Genomic DNA, 21,144 nt, shown 5'->3' on the forward strand with positions numbered 1-21,144 from the left:
ATCAACCTTCTTTTGTTATGCTGCCAGTGAATATTACTGGGCCTTGGTATTCAGAAAGAGGGTTACAGGTATTAGAAGAGACTGAAAAAGCATCAACCAGATTTAAGTGTTTTGTAGGTTTGCTTATAGCAAGTATTTTAGCTATATTAAGTTTAGTTGCTACTGCTACTACTGCAGCAATTGTACTTTCACAAATCTTACAAACTGCCCACTGTGGAAATGAATTATCCAAAGATGTGACTAATGTTTTGGGTACTCAAGAAGATATAGACAGGAAGTTAGAACAAAAAGTAAATGCTCTTTATGACATGGTCATGTATTTAGGAGACGAGGTGCAGGGGCTTAAGGCCAGGTCTAGTCTACAGTGCCATGCTGTACATACATGGATCTGTGTTACACCTAAATAGTACACTAACAGTCAGTATAGCTGGATTAAAGTGTAGAATCATCTTCAAGGTACTTGGCACAATGCTAATGAGTCTTTAGATTGATTACAACTCCATCAAGAAATATTAGCCATAAAAGATGCTAAGTCTCTTTATTTTGATGTCGACAAGGTTGCTGAGGATTGGCTCCAGCATTTTCAAGATTCTTTCCTTTCGTTAGGAAATCTCAGAGGCCTACCTCACATGCTTTTTCTCTAGTCACAGCGGGAGTGTGTGTATTGTTTATCTTATGCATACTCGCTATGATACTGCACAAGGTTATGGTTGAATTATTGGCTTTAGGAACAAAATTACAGGAAGTACACCTGCATACTTCACTCCCTCCCCAAACAGGAGTATAAGGCAGAGGCTGGTTAGTTAGACGGGTAAAATCGAGTCTGAGTATTCCAACCTAAGACAGGTCATAGTCTCCTGCAGACAGTGACTGATGACGGGTAAGGGCGATTTCAGGACTTCACAACCTAAGACAGACACAGTGATCTGCTGACGTTTTGAGTAAAGACGTCTTCAGTAAATAAAAAAGCGGGGGCTGTTGAAGGCCATTAAGACTCAGCTTTGAAACAGCTGATAAGTCTCATGAACTATGTATCAGTGTTTGCTGATTTCTTCTGTGACTTTACGTTTTGAACATACTGTTAAGAACAAGAACAACAACAACAAAAAAGAACAAGAAAGTATGCAAAGTCTGGGAAGATAGGTTGTTTAATTTTCTCAGGGATGTCTGCCTTGGCAGAAGACAAAATTGCTATGTGTAGCAAATGTGCTTGCTTAACAATGAGATAATAAACCCCGGGTTGTTTCTGCATGGATAAAAGGAGTATGTAAAACAAACCCGAAGCTTCAGTATTCACTGTTGCCCTCCCAATACTTTTAATCTCTTCTTTTTACCCTAATAATCATTCCCCCTCTTTCAGGACGGTTTGACTCCTGAGCTGGCTCCGACAGCCCCTCCTTGATCAAAATTCTTAATCTAAAGCTTGAGTAAATTTTAACTCCTTCCAGAAAAAAATTGGTTGGTGTATAGAAAAAAGACCAAACAAACAAATATCCTGAATACTGAAAGTATAACAGTCAAGAGAGCAATCATTGCATTAGATAAATCTGCTGAACAATGCCTCTTTAGAGTATTGAAAGGAAAAGATATTACCTGGAGGACTGGTTTCACCTGACCAAAGCAGGCTATTGTCAATTGACTCTTGTGCATTTGAAAGATGAACAAAGGAAGGCTGAAGAAGAATGAATATATTAGAATTGTAGTTCTGGACAAGAATGTCCCACATACCATGGACATGCAAAGGACAAACAAGTCTGTTTTGGAAGATGTAATGTCAGAGTGCTACTTAGAGGCAAGGATGGTGAGAGTTCATATTATATACTTTGGACATATATCAGAAAAGATCATTCCTCGAAAAGGATATTTTGTTTGGTAAAGATGACGGGCAGTGAAAAACAGGAATCCCACTACCAAATGGATTAACAAAGTGACTGCGACAAATGGTTCACCAAACCCGAAGAATGATATTCCTGCTCAAATTGCCTAATGCACAGAGAGGACCATAGGGCCATCCCAATCACAAGACACGGCATCCCTTAATGACCCACAGCGCTATGAGGGACAACACTGTGGCACACTGTGGGAAATGTGCTCGATCTGACTTCACCACACTGGGGCAAAACTCTAAGGGCATGCAACAGAGCAGCAAGAGGAGCAAAGCAATGAAGTGCCCGGGAAATACAAAACAACAGACTGAGTGGCCAAGGCATGGTACCACATCAGACTCAACCAACAGTAAAATACTCCTAATGATCAACGAACAAACCTGGAATGATTCTTAAGTCTTTTCTCTTTTTTCCCGGTGGTTGCTTCCTTTTTTGTTGTTGTTGTTATTTTGCTCTGTCTTGTTTCTGTGCTTATTATTGTCTCCGCATGTCTATCTAGATAAGATTGGCAGGATAAACACACCAGAGGAGACAACAATGGGGCTGATGGTTCTGGGGGGGGGGGGATAAAGGAAACAGGGAAGTGGCTGTAAGCCTGGGGTCAAGGGCACAAGTGATCTAAAATCGACGTTGAGGAGAGTGTAGGATGCCTGGTAGGGTGTGATCAAGGGCAATGTAATGAGAGGAATTACTGAAAACTGATGAAGGCCAAACATGATAGTGGGACAAGAGGAAAGTAAAAGGAAATAGAGGAAAGAAGTAGGAGACAAAGGGCATTTATAGAGTTCTAAATACAGTCATTTACATATGTACACATATATATGACAAAAGGGTAACATATCTATGTAAATATATTTAAATTTTAAGTATAAAAGTAGCAGATAGACATTGGACCTCTACCCCATTACTCTCTCAATGAAAGAAGACTTTGTTCTAATAACCTGGCATTCCATGATGCTCAGCTTCCTGACACAATCGATTAAGACAAAATGGTGCAGAAGCAAATATGGTGAAGAAAGTTGATGTTGCCTGGCTATCAAAAGATATAGCTTCTGGGGTCCTAAAGGCCATCAAACTGAGAAGCTACAAAGTCCACATGGAAGAAGCACACAAGCCTGTGTGATCATGAGGTGTCAATAGGATCAGGTATCTGGCATCAGAGACACAGAACAAAAAATCCTATCAATTTGAAAGAGGGGTAGTGTGGAGTGAGACCCAAAGTCCATCTGTAGGCAATTGGACACCCCCTTACAGAAGGGTGTGTTACACAGAAACAAAACCAGGACACTTGTGAATATATATAGATATGTGCATACATACATCTATTACATATACAATATATAATCATTATATATAAAACCATTATATATAATCATTATATATTATTATATATTCTATATAATGGATAGACATATAAAGCACAAAAGAATATAGCAGCTAATTTGTTCACACAGCTGTCCAGAGTGCTCAGTTCAACTCACTTCCGTGAAACATTTAATATACTGGAAGTCCTTCAACTCATGAGGGCCACTGGGTCCAAGGTCAAGGAAGCAGACAGGTGAGTCTTATGTACGGCAATGCAGGCAGTCTGGACACAGGCAGCAAACAAAGGGCAGATCATTAACAAAGAGCAAGAAGATAGGATCCAACAGTCCCAAGCTCAAGTGATGCATACATCAGCAACATGATGAAGCACTTCTCAAAGGAACCTCAAGCTCTAGCGACATGATCCGCAGGTTGTTAGGCCAACACTTAGTGTAGCTCACAAGTTGTGGCAGAGAACTAGCAGGCGCACCCTGATCTGATGAGAAGAGTGCAAGAGAGAGAGAGGCACGGTTTGCCTAGCCATTTATCTCTTTGCCCTCCAATCAAACTGCAACATTATTTATACCATGTTCCTATGAGCCAGGTTGGCACAATAAACTAACCTATCAGAATGGGTCACAAGGATGAGCCAGTTAGGGTTCAGTATAACACCTATGAAACATACAACTTTTCTCTAGTTGTTTAGTGCTCCCCCACCCCACAATCATGACCCCAAATCTACTGTACGAAACTGGCTAGACCAGAGAATGCACATGGGTACCGAAAAGAGCTAGAAACACAGGGAATCAAGGGCAGATAAACCCATCAGGACCAATAATCAGAGTGGCAATACCAGGAGAGTAAGGGGTAGGTGAGGGGTGAAAGGGGAAATGAACACAATGATCTACATATAACCCCTTCTCAGGGGGATGGACAACAAAAAGTGGGTGAAGGGAGACATCAGACAGTATAAGACACGAAAAAGCAATAAAAAATTATAATTTATCAGGGCTTCATGAGGGAAGAATAAAATGAGCTGATACAGCGCTCAAGTAGAAAGAAAATGTTTTGAAAATGATGATAGCAACATGTACAAATGTGTGTAACACAATTTATATATGCATGGATTGTAATACAAGCTGTACAAGCCCCTGATAAAATGAGTTAAAATAAATAAATTTTTTAAAAACATGCGTTCATCCTCAATTATGAGGATGGCACAGGAGAGTGCAATGTTTTGTTCTGTTGTGCAATGGGTCCCAGTGAGATGGCACTGACTCAATGACAGCTGATATGACAACAGTCTCAGAAACCACAAATATACACCCAGCGCAAACACAAAGACATTAGTGTGTTATGTTTACAAAAGATATTATTTCTCTCATGAAAAAAAGGGAAGAGGTTTCTTCAGTTAAAAAAAGTTGGAACAAACAAGGTGACAACAAAATCACTGAGGCATTTCCACCCCTCATTAGTCCATTCTTTTGGTGAGCTGAAGGCAGTTCTCTAAGGGCCTCACAGCATGCCAGGTGGCAGAGTACTTTCAGGAACATGGGCTCTAGTCTAAAACAACACACTCACTAAGTGGTGAGCAGCTATTTGTCTGTCTAGGAAACTGTAAATCATGCAGTCCTGTACACTGAGGGTTCAGCTGGAAGTTCAGAGGATCCAGCAGAGCAAGAGACTGACAATAATTACTCACTGGATTGCAGGATGCTTAGAAGGTCTATAATCAATTGAATCAAAATAAAATTTCTTGAGAAACTTCCAGCCTAACTGTAAGATAGATGAAAACTAAAAATTCTGGCAGCTAGAGTATTCACATAAGATTAATAAGCACTTTTTTACTGTTTTGTTGCTTAAGTTCAACTTATTGGGTTCCAACATAACAATAGTTTTTAGAGAGCACTTAGTAACATTTTCTATGAGACAAGAAATAACCTGATACCCATGTCAGATGACGATATTTTAAGAAAACTATAGACGAGTGTTGATAATGGATCTGAATGAAAAAGTTATTTTTAAAATAGGAAACTGAGTCAGACAATATATTAAAATAAGCATGCATCAAGATTAATTCTAATTCATCCCAGAATTGATTTAACACAAGAAAATGAACACTCAAATATGCCTAGTGATGGGGGAAAAGTCAATTATCTAAATTGACACAGAATGAATAATAAACAAAGTAAAAAGCTTTTCATGTTAAAAAAAACAACTACAAATCTAACATGAAATAGGTAAAACTCAATATGCTAATATACATTCTTGTAAAAAAAACTTTGAAAATGTCACATGTAAGAGAAAGAGAAAAAAAGTTCACCCCACCGCAGAATCAGGATAAACATACATATCCATTTCACCACTCATATTAAAAATGATACTAGCTAGATTGATCAGAAAAAAGGAATTAATAAAAAGAAGAAAATGACTTCCAAAAAGAAGAAAAGAAAATTCCTTATTCATCATAAATTGAAGATGTCATGTAAAAAAGTTGCCAATTGAAGGCAAACAAGCGGCCATCTAGCTCGGAAACAACAAAGCCCACAGAGAAGTGCGCAACCTAAGCGAATACAAGGTGTTGAACGGACCAGGTGGCAGACACCTAGAACAAAAACCATCATTGTGTGATCACCTTCCTCTAATCTCTGGGGGATGGGCAATGGGAAGGTGGGTGAGGGGAGAGGCCTGGAAGTATAAGATAACATAATAATTTATAAACTATTAAGGGTTCATGGGGGAGGGGAGAGCGGGGAGGGAAGGGAAGGGATAAAAAGGAAAACGAGCTGATTCCAGGAACCCAAGTGGAAGGAGAATTTTGAGAATAACGAGGGCAACGAATATTTATGCATTGTGATGAGGGTTGTATGAGCCCCAATAAAAAGATTTATTAAATTTTTTAAAAGTTGCCAAATAGGTCATAAATACTATATATAGGTAGTAAATGTTAAAATGTTCTAGGCAACATTTCAACACACAAAAATACTTGGTACTTAAATCCCTAATGATAAACTGCTAATCTCCAACTCCCAAACCATTAACCCTTACATATTAAGATGCTGACCATCTTTCAAACACACCTATACCCTTCTAAAACACAAGAGGAGGAGGAGGTGATGCTGTTTGCCAGAGAGCAGGGAGAGCCGGCCAGCCTGCCTGCAGGGCTAAAATGGGCAAAAGCAGTACTAGGAGATTTATATATGCAGTTAGCAGGTAGCACACATTTTGCCCTAACAAAACTACTGGTAAACATCCTTAGTCGTTATCAAAAAGGATACTACAAAAACATGTGTATGGTACACACACATGCACTTATGTACACACCAAAATCACATAAATAATGAAATTGAAAATAGATTTTTGTGTGTGTGAAACATTTTGAAACAATGATAAGATCTACAAAAATAAAATGGGATCCAACTCAACTATTCAAGTTTGTGAGACAGGTGGGAAAGCCTGGGGACCCCAGGGTGGGAGAGTGCCGACAGCGGGCCAGGGATCCAAACGGCATGCTGACACACAAGTGCACAATGTGAGCATCTCCAACCCATTTTCCTAACAGGACCTCCTCATTGACCACCTAGGTAGTGTCGAGAAAAACAAGTCCCCACTCAGTGGCTGGCCTACACACCTTTTCCAGCAGGTGGCTGCCCGGGGTTCAAGGCTAGGGGCGATCAGGGAATGTGGAGGCAGCTCCAATCATTCCCTCTCACCTCCTTCCTCTCTCCTGTCCTCCCTCCTCTCCTCTACTCCTGCCCCTCACCCCTCCACCCCCATCTTACAAGGAAGATTAGATCAAATCATCCGACATTGAAGGATTAAAAAGTGACATCACTATGAACACTTGGCCACCACAAGCCAGTTATCCCTGTGGTAACTTTTCCAACACTTCCTGCTGAAAACCCAACAGGTCAGAGGGATCTAGAGGTCCTTCTTTCATGGTCTAAATTCCTACTAAAAATCAAGATCCAGTGAGCTTCAACAATTTCTGCTCCAGGGGAGGTTTCTGTCCTCCCTCAGCTCGCCTTAGGACACCTACATTACCTTTACCAGGTGTACCGTCCCAGTCAAACAACCCACCTGACCCTGCTAAGTCCCTGCCTGCTCCAGGGAGGAGTCCCAAGGAGGCTGCAGCTAAGGCTCAAAGGGAGCACAGCAAGAAATGCCAATGCAGCGGCAAGGAGACCTACTGTGTGTTATGTGCACAAGATGCTCCAGTAGGTCCACTCAGACTCCAGTATCTCGTTCAGGGCCATGAGCGTTGTGCACTCGTTGATCAAAGACACCTTTGGGCACATCGCCGACCAGGCATCTCAACTGGCACATTCCAAACTACTCCACCATCACAGCCTGCGACATCCTGGTGACCATGAGCCTGCTGCTGCCTGGACAGCTGGCAGAGGCGCCTTGGCCAAGGGCCCCAGGGCCAACGCCCAGTACACCAGCCCCAAATAAATTGTCCTTCAGCCTCACAACGTTCAAACGCCAAGGGCCCATTTCAGGGTCACTTCCAGTTTCATCCCCCAAATAGAGGTTGAACACCTTAGCATTACCTTGTTTTTGGTTCCTTTGTTTCAGTTTGGTTTTTGATTCTTCTGTGCATAGTTTAGTTAGATTACTTTTGTGATGGAGAGCATCTTTCTTTCTTTTTAACACGTTTTGGGGCACTTAATCCACATATCCCACATAATCCCACAATTCAGCCTACTTAAGCATTCCACAATCACTACCACAATCGATTTCACATCGTCTATTTTCCCACTATGATTAAATCGCCTTTAAGCAGACTTATTAGTCACCTTCAGTTGTAGTGTTCAGTCCCCTCAATCCTTCATTCTTACTCCCCAAGTCCCCTCACCCTCCCCAACTCCGCCAGCGACCCACCCCGACCCCACCCAGACATCCTTACAGACACTCGCATGTTATTTCATCTCTAGGCATCCACTCCTTTTGTGCTTCACAAACTGAACCCAACAGAAACAATAAAGAATAGAAAGGAAATGAAATGGGAATGATTTTAAAAACCTTAGTAATATATAGATAGAAATAAAAACAAAGAGTAAGAAGAAAGGGCGGCCACCAATATTTTAAAGCCAGGGAAGACGTTTCTGTCACGGACCAGCAAGAGATCTTGTGCCTAGAACAGACTCTGGTCGGGTCCAGAGAGAGGTCAGCAGAACAAGATCCCGGGCTCACCTTTGAGCTGAGGAGGCGCAAGGAGTCTCGGGAGGAGGCATCGCTGTGCGGAAGGAAACAAGGGAGGGGGGTTAGGAGACCCGCAAAGAGAGAATCAGGGAACCCCGAAGCCCCAAACCCCAGCTGGGATCCCCTTTCTCCAACAGGGACTCCCACCATGAACCACAACCAATCTGAAAGCAGGGAAATAGGACTGGCCTTGGGGACACCCGCCCACCTCTCACCAAGAGAAGCGCTGGCAGGGTTCCTGGGGGAGAGAAAGGGCGCTTGCAACCTAGTCAGCTGGACTAAAACAGCCTCCGCCCACACACATGTCCCGGAGCCCAGGGCCTCCCACCTGGGAGCGCCGGCAACAGGGTGCTCAGGCTGTGGGCGCTTCTCTGGCACCGCAAGCAGAGCACCAGACAGCGGCATCCTCGCTGTGAGCGGCAGTTCAGTATAAGACACCGCCACTTCCGGCCCTTTCTGGGCGTGACCCGGAGGGGGAGGAGCTAGCGGGGTCAGGGAGGAGTAGGGTCTCTGTCTTCAGTCCTCTCACGGCAGCTCTTGCCCCGCCCATTTCTGCTGAGGCACCAACACAGGTGCCTGGCAAGGGTGGGCGGGGCATGGCGGGCCTGGGACGGGGCTCGGGGAGGAGCCAGGGAGAGGCGGTCCGCGCCAAAGGGCCCACAGCAGTGGCTGAGACTCAGATAACAATGGCCGAGGCTCCAGTACTTTCCCCCATAGCAGAGAGCGTGTATGGGTGACATGGGTGAAATACAACAATGTACGTTGGGTGCGTAAGCCTGTGATCAGATTCCCCGGATGTGCATCCTCCTAACTAACTCCAAACACCCAACCATCCAATCCTGCCAAGGTGTTAATGGGTCTGAAGCAAGAACTTAGGGTCCTTGCTTAACCTTTACAGTGATGGTCCATTCTTTGACCTAAAGCACTATCGTGTATGACTGGTTTTGGGGAAAAGAGAAGTACCTAATGGCATGCACGTCTAGGTAAGTTATATGTCATTTTAACAAAATTTAAAAATAAACCTTCAGCAGGAGCAGTGAAAGGGAATGGAGGAACGTAGATGGGAGAATGGTTGTTAAACGTAATGTCCATAGAGCTGGAATTTATACTATCTTCTTGTTTGATTTCACCGGGAAGCTTTGGGGATAGTTAAACAAGAGAGTTATGTTCTTCTATGATGCTTATCATGATTCGTGCACTCTGCTAATTTAATGTATCACTCATTCAAGTTTCTATCAGTCCAAGAGGTCGTTATGGACAGTGGGGAAGACTTTTCCAAGTTGAGTGATCTGAAATTTAAATTTCCTACCTGCAGGTAACTCTTGGCTGCTGAGACTCTCAGAATAAGTGTTTTTGGGAAAGATCAAAGTGAACTATTTCCCGATTAACTTGCATCCAGAAAGATTGTGCTTCTTTCATGCCTGTTATACTTGGGAATTCCTTTATGAAAGTTCAAGTCAGATTCCAAAGTTCCTGGCTGAAAATAGAGAAAGTTGATTTGTAACACTCGGTTATGTTTCCCAATATGGTCAGATAGTTCCCCAGGCTGTACAGAAAACTGTTACCTGACTTTATCAGGAATCCATAAACATCACTTATCAGGCAATATTTTCTGAATTAAACTGGTTTATGTTCCCAGTTCTGCTGGAGCCACCTTATCCTTAGATCTGGGAAAACTTAGCCTAGGTTTTGCAACTAAAGGGTGACTTCTCTGGAAATACTTGCTGTGTTATACTGGGTAGACTAGAGAAACAAATTCACGGTCATTCAAATATGTGCAAGAAAGAGATTTACATCAATGACTAATAGATAACAAGAAAACATTTTATCCCAATCCAGATCAGCTCTAAATATCCGATATTAGCCCATATATCTGATAGTAGTCCAAAATTTCCCCTTCAGACTCACACAGCACATGGAATGATGACGAATGCAGGAAGACCGCAGGCCAGTGGGTGAAAAGTTTTGTGTATCCAATGGTGGTAGAAGCATTTAGTGCTGGCATGGGTCTCGTGTGGCTCTTCTAGCTCTCCAAGTTACTCAAGAGCAGGAAGGTGAAGCAGAAAGAGAGGGTAGCCCAGCTCCAGGGAAAAAGAGTAGAAATTCCCAGAATCTACATGAGAAGGTCATGCCCACCAGGAGGCATCATCAAGCTGTGATCTGATTGACAGGCTACCCTCTACCCCTAGACTTATTTCCCAAGTTGAAATGAAACTATGTAGCTACTACACCTGTTTTCATGTGAGGTTTCCTGTTTCTGTGGATAAATCATTAACTTCCCTTTCCCCAACCTCCACCATAAAAACCTCATTGTCATCGAGTCAATGCAGACTCACATAGATACTATAGGACAAGGGGGAACTTCCCTGGTGAGTTTCCAAGAATGAAAACGTTTGCTGGAGTAGAACGCTCATTCTTTCTCCTGTGGTGTTATAGGTGGTTCCAAACTGCTAGTCTTAAAGTTAGCAGCCCAACTTCTACCCTCTTCACAAACAGGGGTTTGTTCATTCATTGTAGAGCCACCCACAATAGCATGCAACTAGAGTCCAAACGGTTTCTTAGTTATACAAGCCACTTTCCAGTGGGTTTCTCACCAAAAATTAGTGATTGATCAGCAGAACGGGATGTGCATAGCCACTGCTACCAAGTGCTCCAAAAGTAATCCCTTTAGAAAATCCTGGAGAGAGTGGGAGAAAAATGGGGACCCAAACTCAGACTCACAAAAAAGACCCTCAAGGAATTGCTTTTGGTCACTTTCATGTCCAGAACTGAACTCACCCCCTGCTAGGCTAACCAGTCATGTAAGTAAGATCAAGGACAGGATTTAGCTCAGGGGGAAGAATGGAAACAGGAGAGTCTTGGACAAAGAGGACAGTGTGTTGTTGTTGTTAGTTGCCCTCAAGTAGGTTCCAGCTCACAGAGAACCTAGGTACAATCGGATGAAACACTCCCAAGTCCTGCTCCATCTCACGGTGGATTTTATGTTTGAGCCCATTGCTGCAGCCAATGATCCACACAAGGCTCTTCCTCTTTTCATTTGCCTTTTACTTTACCAGGCATGATATCATTTTCCCAAGATGGATCTCTCCTGATAACATATTCAAAGTACATGAGACAACATGTCACCATCCTGATTTCTGAGGATCATTAGCATGTGTGGTCAATGCTATTGTTAGTCTTGTTAATTCCTGTACAAATCTGCTTGAAACAATGGATGACTACATGAATTGTGATAAGAGGTGTAAGGGCCCCCAATAAAATATTTAATAAAATAAATAAAATTCCATGAGACACTTCTAGCCTAATTGTAAGATTTTTAAAGGTGCAGATTCTGGCAGTTATGAATAAATACCATTTTATTGTATTGTTATTTAAGTTCAAGTTATTTGGGAACTGAGTCAGACAACATATTAAATGTTGTCTGCCTCAGTTCTTAATATTAAAAAAAATTTTCTTGTAGCTCCATTATCAATATTGGTCTACATTTTCTTGAAGTATCATTATCTGACCCTGGTATCAGAATATTACTGGACTCATAGAATGTGTTATTAATTGTTGTCTCTCAACCATTGTTATGTTTGTACCCAATTAACTTGAACTTAAATAACAATACAGTTAAATGCCATGTTGTTAGAACAAAGTGATCTGGTGTTGAGGGCGGGCTGGAGCAGAAGCCCATAGTCCATCCACTTCCTCAATGTATGGCCATACAATTATATGTACATAAGTCAATATCTCTATTTTATGAATTAATATATTTATATATGTACACCCTTATGTTTATACCTCTATCCATAGTTTTGCTTCCTAGATCTTTTCTGTATTTTGTTTTACATTCCCCCTGTTCTACCATCACACTCACGCCTTTTCTGCCTCTTAGTAATGCCTCTTAGCTAAATTGCTATTGCTCCAACACCCCCAGAATCTCTAAGTCCTCCTCATTATTGATTTAATTTCCTAATTGTTCCTCTACCTATGGAATTGTTTGATAAGCACTCCCTTCCCCCACACTCCAGAACCAAGGCCCTCCAAAACCATTGCCTATATGGGTAGGCAAAACAACAAAAGCCGAAACAAAACAGAAAGAATAGATTGAATTATAAAGGGTGGAAAAACTAGCAAAAAACAAACAAACCCAACCCTAAAAACATACATAATCCCAGATCTGTCTGCTGACCTTTATGACTCTCTCCCCGCCGGTCCTGGGGAGTTTAGGGAACTTCTCCTCCTAGCCTGAAGTCTACTTTTGTGGCTCCTGGCTCCTCAGGGGCTTTATGGCTTGGCTTGGCTCCCATTGCTGACCTGTTCTGTTCCCTTATTGGTCCACCCCACTGTGGAGGGAGGTGGGGGTCAGACCAGGCTCACTCCACACCATGTATCCCCAGTATGGTCCTCTGACGATGTACTCTCCAGCCAGTGGACATCATTTCTCAAGCTGATGTTCGCCTTACTGTCTTGTCTGTGTGCCCAGGCAGATTTTTGCAAATAATGGTGATAAATAAATTACCATTCATTGTTAATCCCATTCATTCTATTTATCTCCAAATAAGACACACATAATTAAGGAGACATAATTAAGCTAAACGATCTTTATAATTAATTAATTTGCTTTCATTGGTAATTATGCCCTGGGGTGATGCTGTAGTGCCCTCTTAGTATTCAAAAATTACAAACATGAAAAAATTTAACCAGTCTACACTGAAAGGAGGAAGAGAGAGAGAGAGGTGAGAGAGAGAGAGATCATTTATAATATTTAAGGGTGGTTATGGTTGAACAATGAACAATGAAGTTTGACAAGAGTTTATTTACTGCTGAAAAAACCTTGTTTGATAAATGAGATTAACTGGGAAAAAAGTGTCACCAAGTATTACATTTTATAAATGCAACGAACACGCAGATCACGATGCTAAGCTCTGGGTTTTGGGGTGAGCTCTTATTGTAAGTTAAATATTGTACATGGTCTCTTACTTCACTTGGCTTTTGAATTCTCTCTGCGTACATTTTAGGTTCTTGTTTGCTAATATTTTCATGTGTTCACCTGTGTGCATGTGTGTCTGTGTGTGCAAGGTGTTCTCAGAGGTGCCAAGTGTTTCCTAAGAACACCTCCCACAGCAACTTCACCCAATCCAACCCGGGTTTATTCTGCCTTCATGTGGAACAGTAGTTCTCAACCTGTGGGTCGCGACCCCTTTAGGGGTGGAACGACCATTTCACATGTTTCTCCTGATGCATAACAGTAGCAAAATGATAGTTATGAAGTAGCAATGAAAATAATTTTATGAGGGATCAGTTTTCAGGCATCAAAGGACAAAAAACCATATCATTGGCTTCACACCTCCATGACACCATCGCCGAAGACAAACAGGTGCATAAGCAAATGTGGTGAAGAAAGCTGATGGTGCCCGCTATCAAAAGAGATAGTGTCTGGGGTCTTAAAGGCTTGAAGGTGAACAAGCGGCCATCTGGCTCAGAAGCAACAAAGCCCACGTGGAAGAAGCACACCAACCTGTGTGATCACGAGATGCCAAAGGGACCAGGTATAAGGCAGACATCATCCAATATATCATAGTGAATGAAGGGGGAAGTGCAGAGTGGAGACCCAAAGCCCATTTGTTGGCCACTGGAGATCCCCTCACAGAGGGGTTTAGGGGAGGAGATGAGTCAGTCAGGGTGTGATATGGTACCGATGAAGAATACAGCTTTCCCCCAGTTCCTGGATGCTTCCTCCCCCAAACTACCATGATCCGAATTCTACCTTGCAAGACTGGATAGAGCAGAGGTTGTACACTGGTGCATATAGGAGTTGGAGGCACAGGGAATCCAGGGTGGATGATACCTTCAGGACCGGGGTGTGAGGGGCACTACTGGGAGAGTAGAGGGTGAGTGGGTTGGAAAGGGGGAACCGATTATAAGGATCTACATGTGACCTCCTCCCTGGGAGACGGACAGCAGAGAAAGGGGGGAAGGGAGAAATAGGACAGGGCAAGATATGACAAAATAATAATCTATAAATTATCAAGGGCTCATGAGGGAGGGGAGTGGGGAGGGAGGGGGAAAAAAAGGACCTGATACAAAGGGCTTAAGTGGAGAGCAAATGCTTTGAAAATGATTAGGGCAAAGATTGTAACGATGTGCTTTATACAATTGATGTATGTGTATGTATGGATTGTGATAAGAGTTGTATGGGCCCCTAATAAAATGTTAAAAAGAACAGAATTTTATGTTTGGGCATCACCACAATATGAGACACTGTATTAAAGAGTCGTGGCCTTAGGAAGGTTGAGAACCCCTGATTTTCTGGACTCACCAAAGGCTGGAGATTCCAATAAGGAAGGCTCCTGGAGTATAAATTACATCGATTTATTAATGATGCTGAAGTATTACAGGTGATTACCGTTTAATCCGTCCCTCGCCTTCCCTCCTTTATTTCCAGCTCCTGCTCAGGATCAGGACTAGTGCCTGGATGGACCTTATTTTAATTCAGGGTGCTTGTTGGGTCTCAAGTGGGTGTCTTTTTGTTCAAAACCTGAAATATCATTATTCTTATTCTGTACCCCTGGTGACTTAAATTTTCACTCACTTCTCTGTTATGTATTTATCCTTGAACTCCTGACTAGTTTTGCCCTAATGTTGCATGTGCTCTGGCAAACCAAGGGACTGTCATCTCAGTCTTGCATCAGTTAGAAGTTACAAAGTTGAAACTATTCTTTTCTGGGGCCCACATTCCCCAGTTGGAAACCTCCTCCCTGAGGCCCTATGCCACTTGGATCTCTTTATTTACACTGAGATTGGCCCTAGTTATCAAAACCTGAGATGTGTTGTTTGTAGGAGTGCTGGTGTTGGTGATGGCAGTGGCCCAAAGAAAACCCCTGAAGACTTTGAGGAGGTTGATATGGAAGTGTTGAAGTGGAAAGAAAAGATGTTTGGAGACTGTGGGTGATGACGATACCCTGGTGTCCACCTGATGTTTCAACAAATGATAGTCTGTCCACTCTCTAGGGCACAGGACATACAGGAGCCCAAGGCAGGGCAGAGACGTTGAGGGGCTGGAGGGAGAAAACACTGAGCTCAGAAATACTTGGTTTTCCTTTGATCTTTAATACACACCACTTAGGTCAAGTGCTCTCTCTCTGTAGACTAACATGCATATGAGGTCAAACAAAGAGCTACCCTAGCATGGGCTCAGGAGGAAAAAGGTTGCCTGGTCTCTATTACTATCTGTTTATAAGGACAGGGCTCCCTCACATGCAATCATTCTTCAGGCACTAGGGTAAATTTCACCCTTGGGCGGGAAAGCTATCAGTTCTCTACAGACAGGGCTCTAGGTCTCTTGGGAAAGCAGAGCTGTGGTCTAAAGATGCTATTTCTGTGTGTTCTCCTGTGCCTGGTAACAGTTCCCAAAGTGGAGATTCAGATATCTGCCCTGGGTCTTTGGGAATTGTTGTGAATTCACGTGACTGACGTGGACCATCTGTTTTTTCTGCAGGCGTCTTGTCCCAGGTGAAGCTTCAGGAGTCGAGTCCAGTACTGATGAAGCCCTCCCAGAAGCTGTCACTCACCTGCACTGTCTTTGGTTTCTCCATCACAAGCAGTGGTTACTGCTGGCACTGGATCCGCCGGCCCTCAGTGAAGGGTCTGCAGTGGATGGGACTCATATGCTATAATGGCGGTACAAATTATGACCCATCCCTCCAAAGCCGGCTCTCCATCACTAGAGACACATCTAAGAATCAGTTCTCCCTGCAGCTGAGCTCGGTGACTGCTGAGGACACAGCTGTGTATTACTTTAAGTGCAAGGGAAACACAGTGAGGTGAAGTCAGTGTGAGCCCAGACACAAACTTCCCTGCAAGGAAGACACTGGGCAGCAGGGGGCACACAGGACTCACTGAGCACACATCCCCAGCACTAGACAGGCAGAGATGGATGACAAGGAGGACTCAGGGTTCCTTCCCTCTTTCATCTCTCAGCATGTCCACGGACAGTTTTTGTTTTTCTTTTTAAATCATTTTCCTGGGGGCTCGTACAATTCTTATCATAATCCACACATACATCCATTGTGTCAAGAACATATGTACATGTGTTGCCATCATCATTCTCACATTTGCCTTCGACTTGAGCCCTTAGTATCTGCTGTTCATTTTCCCCTCCCTCCCCACTCTCCCTACCTCATTAACCCTTCATCATTCATAAATTATTGTTATTATTTTGTCATACATTACACTGTCTGACATCTCTCCCCACCATTTTCTCTGCTGTCAATCCCCCAGGGAAGAGGCTACACCTAGATTCTTGTAATCAGTTCCCCCTTTCTACCCCACATTCTCTCCACCCTTCAGGAATCACCACTCTCACCACTGGTCCAGAAGGTGTCATCTGTCCTGAATTCCCTGTGTTTCCAGTTGCTATCTGTGCCTATGCACATCCTCTCATCTAGTCAGATTTGTAATGTAGAATTTATTACTCTCTAAATTTTCTCCTCACTGCCAACTTGAAAGGAGGAACTAGCATTTTCTGTTCACAGTACAAATATTAAAGTTACTCTAATATTTCATTGCCTTCCTTTAGAAACCAGTTTCCTTCTTGAAAAACAGGTTATCATGGTAATTCTCACCCTATCCATGACTCAAAACCTTTGACAATAAAATACAGGCATGCCAGATTCATGCATGCAATGCATGATTTCAAATGTACTCAGTGACCTACTATCGCCCAGGGTCAGGTCTGTGAAGGTTTCCTTCTGTTTTGCTCCCTGTGCACTGTTGTCAGTGAATCGTGCAGTGAATGACTAATGATCTCTATATCTGAGAAAACAATTGTGGTGACTTCTAGGGCTAAATTTGTGACATGTCCTTCGTGATGCTTGCTACCCATTGTCTCCCTGTATGCAGAAACAAGGGTTCCAAACAGAGAGACTCCTGACACTGGGAACAGGTGAACTGGAATGACCTGTCCGGTGGGCGGAGTCATTAGTAAGATCACTCATTGGAGTCACAATAAAGGGAGCACTCATTGGAAGGACAGCTTTGATTCCAAAGGATAGTAAATATGTCACAAGGGGAGGAAATTGCAAACTAATTTCTCAAAATGTTCTTTAGGCCATTTTCAGCAGATGCCAGGCAATGAAGTCGTGATGATTTCCTCTCAGAAGCTGTGGTTTCCCCACCTTGTCAGCACCTTTCTAGGGATACCGTGCACAGTGACTCTTGGGAAACTTCCTGCATTGGCACTTGCCTTCTCTTCATTGGAATGGGCTTTGTCTGTCTGTCACCAGAGATCCAAAGGCAGACTTCAGAATAATAAGTATAGATGAGATCTCAGTTTACACTCCAGGAAACTAACTAGGGCCATTTGTTGTCAAAGTTAGAAATAGTTAATGCAAAAAAAATATTCTCATGCTGAGTGGAAATTTTCTTCACACCCTCTGATGTATCTTGAATCTTTTCATCCTAATAAATACTCAAAAATGCATATTTATTCAATAAATTTCCCTTAGAATGATCTAGAAAATATTTTCTATGCCAATATTATTGTCTGGAATCATATAATTATTAACAAAATTCTCAAGTAATATGGAAAGGATGAAGAAGAAGAAAAGATAAAGCTAATCCATAAGAAAAACAAGAACAAAGCATGGAGTCTTATAAAATAATAATGAAAAAAATTAACAGAAACTTAAAAAAATGAACTCAGGGCACAAAATTTGAGGGGAAAAACTCAATAACTCCACAAAGGGGGAAAAAAAACCCAGAAATGCAATGCATTATGACAGCAATAAATGCATACACATCAATAATGACATGGAATGTAAAAGGACTCAATGCACCTCTCAAGAGGCAGTGAAAAGCATAAATCTGCTTGATCCATAAATCTGCTGCACCGCGACGGCTTCATTTCCGATTGTGTCCCCGCCGACCGCACTGCCATCTGCATCTCGTGTTCTCCCCGCAGCCTGGATACATAGTATGACCAATAGGTGTTCCATATCTCAGCTATTTTCTATGGAAAACCAAAGAGATCAGATCCTGATCGCCACTGTTGGCTTTGAAGAATGGGACGTCTTTAGAGAAGCTTGATCTTCGGAGGCCTCATCTTGAGACCTTACAAGTCCGGATTCCGGCAGAGTTCCTCTATCTCATCTTGTTGCTGATTGAAGGTGCCCTCCCCTTCTCCACCCGTCTTCATTACTGGGAGGTAGCAGGAAGTCAGCATCATGGTTGGGTCCAAGGCTACCGATGTGCCCCCGACCGCCACGGTGAAGTTCCTGGGGGCTGGCACAGCCGCCTGCATCGCGGATCTCATCACCTTCCCCCTGGATACCGCTAAAGTCCGGCTGCAGATCCAAGGAGAAAGCCCAGGGCCATTGAGGGCCATAGCCAGCGCTCAGTACCGCGGCGTGCTGGGCACCACCCTGACCATGGTGCGCACAGAGGGCCCCCGCAACCTCTACAACGGGCTGGTCGCCGGCCTCCAGCGCCAGATGAGCTTCGCCTCTGTTCGCATCGGCCTTTATGACTCCGTCAAGCAGTTCTACACCAAGGGCTCTGAGCATGCCGGCATCGGTAGCCGCCTCCTGGCAGGCAGCACCACTGGTGCCCTGGCTGTGGTGGTGGCCCAGCCCACAGATGTGGTGAAGGTCTGGTTCCAAGGTCAGGCCCCGGCTGGAGGTAGCCCAAGATACCAGAGCACTGTGGATGCCTACAAGATCATTGCTCGGGAGGAAGGGTTTCAGGGACTCTGGAAAGGGACCTCACCCAATGTGGCTCGGAATGCCATTGTCAACTGTGCTGAACTGGTGACCTCATCAAAGATTCCCTCCTGAAGGCCAACCTCATGACGGATGACCTCCCTTGCCATTTCATTTCCGCCTTCGGGGCCGGCTTCTGCACCACCGTTATCGCCTCCCCGTCAACGTGGTCAAGACAAGATATATGAACTCTGCCCTGGGCCAGTACAGCAGCGCTGGCAACTGCGCCCTTACCATGCTCCAGAAGGAGGGGCCCCGGGCCTTCTACAAAGGGGTCATGCCCTCCTTTCTCCGCCTGGGTTCCTGGAACGTGGTGATGTTCGTCACCTACGAGCAGCTGAAGCGGGCCCTCATGGCTGCCTACACTTCCCAGGAGGCTCCCCTTTGAGCCTCTCCTGCTGCTGACCGGACGGAGCACCTCTGGTTTGTACATCAGTCCCAGCCAGGCCCTGCTTTTTGTCTCCTCCTTGCCTTCCCTTTGTCTCTCTTCCTACCCCATCCCCTTGTCACCCCTCCCTCCTTCCCCACCTCTCCTCGCTCTCTCTGCCGCCTCTTCTCATAGCCCCTCCGTCCTGAAGGAGTTGATCCCATCCTGGCACCAGCTAGGACGCCATGCCCCAGTCCCTTGATAAGCTCAGTCTGAGTCTTTGCCCTGCCCCCACAACCCAGCCAGCATGCCACCCATAAAGCAAGCTCAACTGTGAAAAAAAAAAGAAACACAATTAAGACATAAAGACAAATATAATCTAAAAATCAAAGGTAGAAGAAAATATATCAAGAAAATGGAAATTTAAAAAGCAAGGGTAGCAATATTAATCAATTACAATTTTAAAATGTGTTACTGGCTATACAAATTAATAATAAAATAGGACCAAATCTTTAATGAGAGACAAATAAGGGCATTATATGATAAAAGGAACAAAAGAGCAAGATGAAAAATAGTAATAAGTATATATTAATTTCGTGGCAGACCCTCAAAATATATTAATCAAGCTCTTATAGACTTAAAGATAGAACTACATAATTTTACAGTAATAGAGTTAAATACATCCACACTGGGTTTGACAGAACAACACTAAATATCAACTGGATAATAAATCAATACAGTAACAGAAGAACTAAATACCACAATTACTGACCTCTTAGACATGTAGGAAACATACTATCTGGGAAAACGTCAATGTACCTTCTTCTCATGTTCATATGTACCATTCTTCAGAATAAACCATACGTTAGGCTACAATGCTAGCTTTAATACATTTTTAAAAATTGTGATATTACAAATAAATTTTACTTCACCGCATTATTAAATTATATATGAACAATAGGAAGATAAAAGAATAAAATCTAACATGGAAAATGAGCAATTGTGTGCATTAAATTACTTGGAAATGGTAGGGATTAAGATTTTAGATTCCTTACAAAAACAAAAATAAGCATACCAAAAGCTTTAGTATACTTCAGAAGCAATACTAAGAACACACGTTATGAACAATATATGAAGATATCAAAAAATAAAGCAAAAGTCAGCATGGTAACACAAACCTTCAACAATTAGAACAAAAAAGAGCTAAGTAAAACATCAGTCACCAGAAGACAATAAATATTAAAGAATAGAGCAGAAATAAATGAAAAGGTGAAGATAAACAAGCGGCCATCTAGCTCAGAAGCAACAAAGTCCACATGGAAGAACACACCAGCCTGTGTGATCAAGTGGTCCCAAAGGGATCAGGGGTACCCTAGCCTAAGCCTAGGGGTGACCTAGCCTAAGCCTAGGGGTGCCCTAGGCTAAGGCTAGGGGTGCCCTCGCCTTAGTCTAGTGGAGCCCTTGCCTTAGCCTAAGCTTAGGGGTTCCCTATGCTAAGCCTAGGGGTGCCCTACCCTAAGCCTAGGGGTGCCCTAGCATAAGCCTAGGGTTGCTTTAGCCTAAGCCTATGGGTGCCCTAGCCTAAGGCTAGGGGTGCCCTAGCCTTAGTCTAGTTGAGCCCTAGCCTTAGCCTAAA

The sequence above is a fragment of the Tenrec ecaudatus genome, unplaced genomic scaffold (assembly GCF_050624435.1).
Source record: "Tenrec ecaudatus isolate mTenEca1 unplaced genomic scaffold, mTenEca1.hap1 Scaffold_448, whole genome shotgun sequence".
NCBI lineage: Eukaryota > Metazoa > Chordata > Mammalia > Afrosoricida > Tenrecidae > Tenrec > Tenrec ecaudatus.